The following is a 12,097-nucleotide window of genomic DNA, read 5'->3' on the forward strand; positions in this document are numbered from 1 at the left end:
GTCTTACAATTGCAAACATAGATACAACAGATACAGCCTAGTGCAAGGTAGGAAGAAGTTATAAAAACCAAACCCAACCCAGGAGCCTTCTCATGTAGAAAGGTAGAACACTCGATAGGCAGAAACTAAAAAGGTACAATATTTGCTATTCTGCATTTCATGTTGAAGAGCTGGCTCCAAATTTAAAGTACCAGGTCAGGATAGGGTACCCAATGATCAGGATACCCAAATATCCCGAATTGCCTTAGTGGCTATGTCCTCTTCAACATGAAGAGGAGTAAGTAGGTCCCACTTATTGATGCACCAATAAACGCCAATGCAGGATGAAAAGGACTGGGTATGCATATTCTCAACCAGATTGTTACTGTAGGCATGCTGCATGCCTCAAATCATCCTTTAAGAAAACCCAATGTACCATCCCAGATCACAGCAATAAGCAAGTTTCGATGATCCAAATCTGCTACTGCATTACCATAGCAAGCTGCAAAAAGAATAATCACAGCCTGGTGGCATGGCCTCAAATGTGGCCAATACCCAATTCTCAGCCTCGGCGGAAGACCATTTCCAAGGCAAAGGCCATATTAATCGTCTTGCACATCTACTTTATCACAATTTAAGAAAAACTAGCATTCAGTATGTATGCCGACTCCAGTACTTAGAACTGTACACCTCTGTCCCCAGTAGCCTTATTGTTGTTTGATGAGGCTGGCTCATCTTTCACAGCGAACATCATCTTTCTTTTGCATCATGTTTTGAAATAAATTGCAGTCTCTAATTCCTGCTCCACGAATTAAACACGCTCTTTACTATGGGCCAAATTTTGGGAGTCCTGTGGCAGAGCTTCTCAGTGCAGATGATACTTTTCTGGATTTGGGCCTATACCGATAGTGTCATACTTCATTTTGTTTGCTCCTTTCTGTGCCTTCCAAAAAAGGAAACGGAGCAAAAGGACCATGGGAAAGGCACACAGTCATTGCTTCAGAAACTACGGTGACAGACCCTACGTTAGGTTCCTGCCAATGAAACACACAGGTAAGAGAGAGGTATACATTTAACAAATCAAGCAATTTGAGTTTAACCACCAAAACACAACAAAGGGACTGATTCTGCTGCTCCTTAGACAAGTTCTAAACTGATATAAAACTCTTGATTAGCCTGGGTTTAGCCAAGCGCAAAGCCAAGCCCCACAGTGTGGTTGATAGGCTGAAGGAGATGTGGAGCAGAGGACTATTCCACAGCCCACCACTTAGAAGCCATCTTGGAATAATAATTAAACACACTAAAACCCCTAGAATATTCTATCAAGCTTGTCTTTAATCACCAAGCACCACTTTTAAATTTAAATTCATGCCTTTAGTCACTTTTCTGTTGCCAAAAGCAACAGGTCTTAACAGATCTATAGTGAAGCCTATTGTTTAGAAATGGCACTAACTGTTCTTCCTCCCTCTGTAACAGTAGGGAATTTTTCCAGGTATGTAGGAGGCAGCCTGCTTGGAGCCATTATAATGCTTGTTCTCTGCATGATCTCCTTCATTAAATAATCTTTTAATGCAACATTAATAGTAATTGCAAGATTACAGTTCAAAATATTTGATAACATCACACTATGCAGTTGAAAAGCTGCCGATCTCTTCTCTAAAGCTGGTAGTGGGGGAGGAAGCCCACTGTGAAGTGCCACCAATACAGAGAACTGAAAGCAATGCAATTCCTTTGTTATTGGTATTGAACTAGCAGACTGTGTCATTATCTATAGGAGATGCCATGTATGTTGGGCAGTAAGAAAGCCAGTGGATTTGGTGGGGGGTAAGGGGGAAAGAGGAGCGCAAGGACAGCAATGCAAATCTTCCTGATGATTCAGGAAGTAGAGGTGTGTTGGAGATGCAGTAGGTGCAGGAGCTTACAGACCATGGTGTCCTCTCATTAGTACCCTTCTTTCTTTTAAGCAGCACAGCTATTGTAAGAAATCATATGTTACCCAAACTTGACCTAGGTTGGGCCATGTTACATTATCACAATGTGCATGCTCCAGGAGCAATACCATAAAACATTTGAAGAACAAGGAACACAGCCAACCATTTGACATCTTGCTCATCCCGGGAGAAATGGCAATTTTGGTCCTCTTAGACATTTGTCACTTCGGCAGCCCCCTTCCCATATTAAGTCACTTTTTTCTGATTTGATCATCATGGCTGATCATAGCAGACCTCAAAAAAAGAGCAGAATAAACCCTAAACTCACTCTCTCCCCTTCCTTGAGAAAAATTCTCTCAAGAACCATCGGGTGGGCACAAGCTCTCTTCATATTCATTTTCTTAGGGCACCACAATAAGAAATGCAAAGTTCTACTCAAATTAACTGGGCACCCATTTGTGCAAGGTAAGCTGAAGATACTATTTGCCTTTTCACAACCTTGACTTTGGTCTCCCAGATGCATGGTTTCAATATGATCCTTAAAATTTGAACATTTATAATATAATTAAAAAGTTTATTTTTCCTCCCTCTCATCTTCAGAACTAACTTGGACCGCAATTTAAGGAAAAAAAATACCAATTTTTCTCAGTGATGCTTTGAAGTATTTTTTCCTCTTCCTACCATCACAAGTAGAGCTAGGATAATAGTACAAAATAATCTTCCTGTGAATACACACTCAGATCTTTAATGAGTTTGCTTACTGAAGCTGATGGTACTGACATAAATGTCTTTAGGAGGTCACATGTTGACACTTATTTTTAAAGTCATGGTTATTTGCTCTAAAAATGATCATATACTATTCCAATTCACAACAGCAGCAACATGAATTACTTGACCAATCCCAAATAGCCAATGTAGCTCCAATAGCGAAGACTAATGTTAGACAAATGTTTGTGGTTGCCCATTAATTCATTTCTTTTAGTACCAAATAAATAAATAAATCCCCCCCTCCCCCCCCCCAACTGCTGAATGCTTTCAAACAAATTCATGGCTATCACAGTCTGCTTATAAGCATGTCACGAAGTTAGACTCCCTTTTTATCCATTGGTTACATCGTTGGCTATAAAATATCTTTTCAACCAGTGTTTGTCACCATTAAACACCACATCAAGAAATATGCCAGAACAGAGATGTCTAAGCAGCGAATAGAGAAACAAGCCACATTTTTCATGCATGTATAGATCCTCAGGAGAGCTTTTGCAAATAGTTTGCAACAATTCAATACACAGCTGTGTTAAAAGAATGACCAATGGCCAAGTTCTTGCATATCTGTGTAACTGAGTGTGTACTGGAAGGTTTTGAACATCAGATGCCCTGGTTTGAGATCAGCATGTTTAAATTCTGACTTTCTAACAACTGAAAGTGGCTCCAGCTAATCCTCATTCACATGGCATAAAACCATGGCATCACCCAGCACAGTTCATTATAACTAGCACCTCTGCTCCAGAGAGCTTTAGGCCTGGCACAGGTCCACTAAATCAGAATGTGGATGTGCAACATGACAGTGCCATTAGCTCCCTATTTTTGAGAGGTAGGTGCACATTTACAGTCTACAACAAAATTGAACAGTTTTACAGACATCTTGTGCAAGATGGCTTCATGCAGCTCAGGGCAAAGCTCTCATCCTTAACCAAAGCCACTAGCTTGCTTTCAACAGAATTCTTAAGAGCTTCTGTGTTTTTTTCTTAGTTGTGTGCCATGGATATGCATAAAATAGATACAGGCCCTGTTTTCAGGCAGGTAGATCATGTGCAGCACTTGTCTAAATACTGACCACAGCATGGAAATACAAACAGTGATGACAGGTGGACAAAAGTTTCCTCAGCAAAAAAAAAATTTCCATCAGAAAACACCAGTTTGTCAGAATCGAAACATGCCATGGCAACATGGCCATTTTGATAGAATTTTCTTGGAAAAGGTTTCTCAACCCAGGATGGGATTTCAGGTCAACACCAACCAGGAGAAAGAGGCTTCCAGAAAAGTTGACTGGCTGGTCATCCTCTGGATGTGGGAAACCAAGGTCAAGGCCTGGTCGAAATCAGGTAGAAGGGAACTTGAATTTGAATTTCATACATCCCAGCTAGGATCCCTAGCCATCATGCAGGACAGGTCAGGTTTCCCTGAGCCTCTCCTGTTAACACACAGAATGGTTTCATCAACAATTAAACGTTCAGCGTATCAGAGAGATCATACCTCTATAGCCTGATTTTCTATTGCCTGATCAGTAGGGCAATTATCAGGGATGTTAGAAAACCAGGTTCAAGCCAATGAGTCCATAAATATTTAAATCATGCGAAGTGGAGCAACTGAAACACGAAAGACTGAGAGGCCCGCCTCAGAAAGGACAATGCTCTGGGGGTCAGAGCACTCATGTAAGATATGGAAGACCCAAGGTCCATGCTTAGGCCCCCGATCGGAATCAGAAAGACCGGAGAACTTGCATCTGGATCTCCCATATGCCATGTGAAGTGCCATGAACTCAGGCTCATTGTAGAAAGACAGACCCGTGCCCTCCCCCCCCCCCCCCCATTTTATCCCAATGCAGAATGGGAAAATTTTGTAATTTGTGAAAAGTTACAATGGGAAAACGCATTTCCTGCCCAGTTCTAGATGTAATGTCCTCTTAAGACCCTTGTGAATGAAAACCGAACTCAGAGAATACAATACCTTGGAGTTACAATAATAAAAAAAACCTATAAGAATGGACAGTTATTGTAGTAGAAAACACCATATAGTGACAAAAGTGCTAACCAGATGACACCAAGTCAAATCATTGAATTATATTGCATTTTATAGTGGAAGCATTCAACTATAAGACTGCTCACTACCAAAAGAAGATGCTTTTAGAGTCCTATGATTGGGAACTGGTAAGCAAGGAATCTAGACCATCAGTCCCATGTTGTCTTACCACCTAGAGAAATTATACCACTGATTTTCAAAGGGAATTTTATCTTTGACATATGCAAGGTTTTGAAACAACCACTTAGCAGTCGTTTCCATTCCAGTGAATTGAATGTGGCTCCCATGACATCATGCTTTTTGGGCTGAAGAGTCAAAGGAAACTACACGCGATTCCAGGTCTATGTGAGTAGTCTGAGTGCTAATGATTATATGAACTGGTGTGGCCCAAAGACCGACTTGGGGCACAGCTTTGACATTATAGGGTGGATACAGCCATTCTTGGCATGACCTTCCTGAAGTGAGGCCATGTGGACAAATAAAAATGCTATCAGTGCCATCGCAGTATTGCTGCTACAATTTGTAGATATTAGGACAGCATTATCTACTATGCAGAATAATACACACAATACCACATGAAAAAAAACTATCTTCCTATAAAATGAAATAAACTAAAAACAAGATACATCTTTTACAGAAACCTAAGGGAAAAAAAAACATCACATGAAAGATACTTAGCTCCCCAGATCCCAGGGAACTTGTAGTAATAGTGTTTTCTGCAGGATGCGTTAGTCAGAAATTCAGAAAAATCTAAAATATTTTATAATTTATATGGTATATACATACCACAGAGTAGGAGGATTTTTTTCTGCATGAAAAGCCAGCAAGTGGCACCTCATTAAACAGGACCTAGGCTTAATCTAACTTGGAACAGATAAAAAAAGAGAAAGGATTCATATGAAGCTATCCTGCCTGGGGGTTTAATCTCAAAGCTTTTGAGTATAATGAATGAATTAAGTAGGGCAAGTGATTAACAACAAAAAAAGCGATCACATAATAAAAACAGAAATAGTATTGAATTTAGAGCAACGTTGCCATTGTTTATGGACAAGACCCCACTGTGCTGTTTTTATTATTTTAACTCTTAAAGAATAAATAGGTGAAGTGTACTGCAGCATATGTTTTCCAGGTTTAAATGGAAAGGCACGGGAAGAGGCTGCGAGGAAAATACCTAACGATGCATAAATAACAGAATGTTCAGATATCAATATTTGTATCATTATGAAAATAAAATTCAATCTGCAGGAATCACCAGGATTTAAAAAAATGTTTCACTTAATGATATAAGCATGGAATAAACACCATAACATTTACAATGCTTTATATTATTGGAATACGTTGAGCCTGATTTGCCCGTCTGACAAAAGGAGCATGAATCACTGTTCACATAATGCAATACCACTTGAAAGATCAGAGTCTGGAACTCAAACTGTGCCCCCACGTGCTAGTTGGCAGACACTGTGTAGGCAGGAGGGTGGAAAGCTGCATTTTATTTTCTAGCGGACTTACGGGTTGAATCGGGAACAACCAACACCTTCCGACTCTGAAGACAGACTAGTGTTTTTACTGCTGTTGCAACTCAAGCTCATTGTTCACCAACTCATTTGAATCCCCTCACCTGATGGGAAATACTAAGTCTGGACACTCCACAAATGTTTGGTTTTGAAGCAAACAGGTCTATAGTCACGTTAGCCACTCCAGAGAGAGTCGCATGTAGATTCTGTCATTCTAGATGGATTGTGCTCTTCAGATTACTGCCCAAGAAGTACTTACAATCATTCAATTTAAGGAAATTAAAACTACACACATATCCCGATTAGACATATCCTGAGAGGAGATTGCCGGCAGATTAAAAAAGCAGCGGAAACAACACCTAAGAAAGAGCCTGTGGCAGGCCTAGCCCTATCGGGAGGTCATACACCCCAGTGGCCGGCTAGCTTGTCTTGCCCCTCCACTCACTAGTTCCTCTGGGCTTCTGATGTCTCTCTCATCTGCCAGGCATTCAGGGAATTAATTATGCAGGAGGTATCCTGAGACTTGGAGCGGAAGGGGGATTTTTTTGAGGCACTTGGCTTCCCCTTTCACACTTGTCCAGGTCCTGACCCTCCTGGCTGGGGCCTAATTTGCTCTAGCTGCTCCCTTTGGACCTAGGCCCACTTAGCCTGGCCTCAGCTCTTTGGTAGCAGCCGCACAGCTGGAAATTAGGCTCCACCATCAGGCTCTGGGCCCTCTGGGTCTCCCAGCCTTAGTGGATGACCCTTGCCCACAAGGGGTGAAAACACCCAGGGCACTCTAAGGCACCTACAACGTGAACTCCACCTCCCTTCAGAGTCACTTCCAGTCTTCTGGACAAAAACAAAAATTCAAGCAACCACCTTCCACCAAAAACTACCACCTCTCCAGGCATTCACAACCAAGTTGGCCCTGAACAGCAACCCTTTATCCCTTCTGGGTCCTATGCAGGGAGAAAAAAGTAGGGAGGAAAACTCTCAGCCTTTGCTCACCAGGGCTCCCCTTTTTGCTTCCAGGTTCTGCTGCAACTCACCTGGGGGATCCTTCTCTTTCCCCAGCCGGGGCTGGACTGCCCCTCCAGCCTAAGTGCAAGCCTATCTACCATCCCTGAGCCCCTCTGGCTCTAGGGCCTCCCTGTACCCTTGCATCCAAACCCCTCTGGCTCTAGGGCACAAAATGAGGTGTCCAAACCTCTCCTTTTAGCCTCATCCCAGTCCTCCGGATGCAAACAGAAACACAAACCAAAAGCCTCCAGGCTGTAAGTTGCCCATCATCTACAAGACAAGTACTATGCCCCTTCTCTCCTGCAATCTCTCCAGCATAAGTACCTGGGAGGTTCCTAGGTAAGTGCCACTGCCCTGGGGAACAAAGCAGACAGCATTGGTTCTCCAACCACTTCCACTTGCAGGAGCTTGCTCTCTCTCTGGTGGCTGCCAGGTTTTGTCCTTGGTGACCCCAGCTGTAGCTTATCTGGGCCAAAACCCTGCCACCAGCCCATCATGTAACTCTGTTCCCCATTCCCTCCTTAGGCCGTTACCCCAGCAGCCCGCAGCTGGAGAGCCCTGCAGACTGAAGAGGGCTCTTTAGCCAGGCAGCCTCATCCCTAAACCAGCAGGCACCCTTTAGTGTGCTACAAGGAGAAACACAAGAATGCATCAGGCAGAGAAAGTATCACAAGCTACCGAGTAGACCACCAAGCCTGTGGTCCCGTTGGCCTCCATGTTGCCAGGATGCCTGTAATGTAAAAAACTTGGTCTTTTCTGGCAGTTAAAGAATGAGTAATGCCTACATAGTCATGAGGAACTGGTCAATACTTATGGTGTGCTGCTACAGTGCAAGCTCCTCTTTTCTTCTTGGATGACTCGCATTTTAAAATGGGTGTAGTTAGCCAGTGGAATCCCAACCAGATGCTAAAAAACAGAAGAAACCCCATACGCAGACAAAAAAAAGTAAAATAAAATAAAATTGCTCCTGAGGGGCACAATTTTTAATAAAATAAAAATTCCAAATCAAATTAAAATCATACAGGGGTGTAGGTTGCAGCTGTGTTGGTGTAAGGACACAGGCAGACAAAGTTCTTTGTGAAAATCTGATATCTTTTATTAGACCAACTCAAATAGTTGGGGGGAAAAAAAATTGGAAAAAAAAAGCTTGCTAAAATTTCCCCCCCCAGCTATTTAAGTTGGTCTAATAAAAGATACCAGATTCACTCAACGAAATCATAAAAATTCAAGTTTTATTAACCAAAAGCAATTCCAAATTAATTAGTGCATCTGTCTATATCTTATTAATTTGGAATTATATATATATACATATACACACACACATTTATATATATATATATATATATATATATATATATATATATATATATATATATATATATATATATATATATATAGCCCTAGCCTAACTGAACTCCCCCGTCTGGTTTCTCATAGGGGTTCATGCCTCAGGATCAGTCTGCTGCAGACCCTAGTTTCCCCTTAGTTTTCCTTATGGTCCAAATGAAGTCTAATGAGCCACCCTTGCAGCCACGTGTCTAGAGGAATTGGACTACTGCTCTTTTCAGGTTTCTAACACTGCCAGCAAACAGTTCCTGAGCTGAGACCGAGACCGAGACACAAGCAACTGAGAACTGATGAGTGGAACCATGTTAGTGAGGTGTACAATATTAACAGCAATCACCAGCATTACAATATTCAGATCTCTCTCTAATTTCTAAAGACTGGTCTAAACAAATGCTCCGGGCCTTACTCCCCTCAGTCTGGGACATTTGAGATCCAAATTCGTGTCTCAAATTATTCCCATCAGAAGTAATGATTGCCATACACATCACGGCAAAAATACACAGGGGGTTGTAGCCTGCCTTTTGAAAAATGGCTTTTGCTATTTTTCTACCCTCACTTAAATGCAAGAAGGAAGCTAAGGATTCTGGGGGAGACTTTTCTAACGTGGAAATAGGAATTGGCCCTATTTCCCATCAACTTTCCTTACTTCCTTATGCTCCTTCACAAATCCCCAGAAACCATCATTGGCAGCAGCACCTCATTAGCTGTCCATGCAGGCACAGCTAATTGCAGCTGTAGTTTTGGTATTGAAACTTTCCCAACCATTCAGGTCTTTACCCGAAAAATGTGGTGTACCCACACCCGTCTCCATATGCATCCGCAGCTCCTCCGAGAGAGGAAGATTATCTGCTTTTACTACCATCGCATGCACGTAGTCGCCCGCTAAACACTGCATTTCAAAATGTGAAATGGATGCAGAGGCGACCGGCTGCCTGGTGGCTGCGATCGCTTATACGCTGCAATGAAAAGCCCCTGGAGAGAATGAAGGACCCGAGGACAGAAAATTAAGACTACCACTTACTACAAATGCCATCTCTTCCTCCTAGATGATGATTCCAGAGCATAACATGATTTGGGGTCCAGCAGGTATCAAGACAATTCATTTAAGGATAGATATCTCTATTGTTTGCAGTGGCCCTGTGAATTTTCAGGGTGCTAGAAGTCTGTCCATAACAGTGAGATATACACTGCAGCCACTTGAAATTTGAGATTTCAATGGAGAGACCACCAAAAAAAAAATAAAATAAAATCCTGATTTTACTCAAGGCCTTTCATTGGTTCATAAATTTAATTCTCTATTCACTAAGGCATTCAGGGAAATGAAAGAGAAGATAAAAGCAGTAATTGATGGTATAAGGCCCACAAGCCTCAACAGATGTGATCCCTCATAATGAAGCATGTGGGCCTAATTTGGCATTACTTGCTACCAGGAGGATCTTCTGCAGGATATCTTACTAAATCTATGTTTGGTTGGCACCTGTGCCTTGTGGAAACTGGCATAGTACCTTGGAAGTGGGCATGATGCCACTCTGACAGATGGGCATGAGAGCAAATATGATGCCAGAGATCTAGTACTGCATGTGCAGCAACCTTTATGTAGCAGGGGCTACAGTCTCATCCCAGAACAAAACACAGTCCACACCTACACAATTGCTCAGGCCTGGATTAACTTTGAAATCCAAGAATGGCATCTGGAGTGGCAGGGCTGCAAGATCGTGGTCTTAAACATAAAATGTGAGAGCCGAGGGGAGATACAAGCAGCAGGATGCTCCTACCTGACACAGTTCCCAGAAGGACATATCCACAGATGTCAGTTGAGATGGAGCCAACTTCTCAGCCATGTACATTTGGGGTAGAAGCCATAAGCCACACCTGGAAAAAAATAACTGTTAAAATGCTTTGAACAATGGCATTGTAACTTAAAGATCAGGTATCCCCACAAGCAAGTCAGCACCACTACATTAAACTCCAAAAGAACTGTTCAATGTTATTATTCAAGTTGAGCCAGCTGGTGATTTGGCCCAGTATACTTAGTTTTTTCCATCAAAGCAGTAACCGATTAAAAAAAAAAAAAAAAAAAAAAAAGAGACAAACAAATTTATATTCAGAATGCACACATTTTTCTTTTTTTTTTTTGCCAAATTCAACCCGGATCCCGTTCAACTCCATTTTAAGCTTTCCCCATTGAGATTCCTGGAGTGTAAATTAGGATAAAATCATGCCCGCCCTACCTGATGGTCCTCTATAATTTTGTAGATTATAGAACTATTCGTCTAGTAGCTCTTGTTAGCAAAAGCTCTCAATGTTTATATTCAGGCTGACATTATGCCATTCTTTTATAATAAGGATCTTTGTCTTCTCCTGGCCTTTTATGAGCTACCTATAAATGCCTCTGAAAACTTCTTTATGTTAAAGGACCATAAAAATCAGAGATAGGTCCAAGCCAGAGTGTCTGGCACTGGATTCAGACTAATACAGGACATTCTTAAAACTCAGAAATTAATATTTGGGACATGTCCCCAAATAGCCTTGGACTTTCAGGGCACTGAGATCCTCTACTGTAAATTGGTCCTTAAAGGCAGGAATTTAGAGATAATATATTACATGATGTAACAACTGTTACAAAATTGATCAAAACCAGAAATTATTCCTTATTAAAAAGGCCGGTTACTGCCAAAACTACAATTAAAAACCAGCACGAGTCAAGTTCAGTAGAAGTTAGGACGCGGCCCAGATGTGCTCTGGGTTAGGAGCCCTGACAAATCTGCTTTGGGCTTCTTTCTGTCTGGAGAATTTGAGAGCAGATTATCTGAATTTCTAGACACAAACCACTTCAGTTATAAAAAGCTGGTTTGTATTTTCCCTCTTGGTAAACAAGAATTGAATTATTGCTCTGCCTTATGAATGACTTTATTGATTACATCCTTAAAGTGCCTAAGAGAGCTCCTTTAGACTTCCCGCACCATCCTTCCTTTAGCAAATGAAATTTTTTTCAAATATTTCTGTCCTATTTTGTTACAACAAATTTAATGACTAAAAATATAGATCATTATTATTTTATTTTATTTATTTATTTTTTTACAGAGGTTGCATCATTTTACTGTAAACCTCAGAAGATCGACGTGCAAAGGGTAGGACTAGTGGGCCAGATCCTCCACTGGTGTAAATGTATATAGCTCCATTGAAGTAAATGGATTTAAATGAACTGTAGAAATGTTCCTACGAGAATAACTGTTCCTGAAGTAACGTTTGAAGAGAGGGGGCAAAAATCTTGCTCACGTTATTCATATTGATATCAGTGACTCGCAAGTAAGGGAAGAAAAAATGGAGTGCATAACTATCACCTTTTAAAAGAAAACTCGTGAATAAGCGGAGCAGACTCCTGGGAACGAAAGACGCCATCCGCTGCATGGTGGCGATGAAAACGTATTTATCAACAGAATTCTAATAAAATATTGTGCAAAACTCCCAAATTGCACCAATTGCAAAAACGGTAGTGGCCTTGCATCCTGAAGTGCATGAATG

At 41.4% G+C, this 12,097-nt stretch overlaps 1 protein-coding gene across 1 annotated transcript in view; it reads right to left on the reverse strand.

Annotated features, from left to right (window-relative positions):
• Window positions 1-12,097, reverse strand: part of AFF2 (ALF transcription elongation factor 2) — a 530,167-nt gene that overhangs the window by 484,165 nt on the left and 33,905 nt on the right. Inside the window, exon 2 of the mRNA XM_059732873.1 lies at window positions 10,348-10,444. The gene's annotated coding sequence lies outside the window, so the exon portion shown is untranslated. The remainder of the gene's footprint in view (window positions 1-10,347; window positions 10,445-12,097) is intronic.

The sequence above is a fragment of the Alligator mississippiensis genome, chromosome 8, assembly GCF_030867095.1.
Source record: "Alligator mississippiensis isolate rAllMis1 chromosome 8, rAllMis1, whole genome shotgun sequence".
NCBI classification, from domain to species: domain Eukaryota; kingdom Metazoa; phylum Chordata; order Crocodylia; family Alligatoridae; genus Alligator; species Alligator mississippiensis.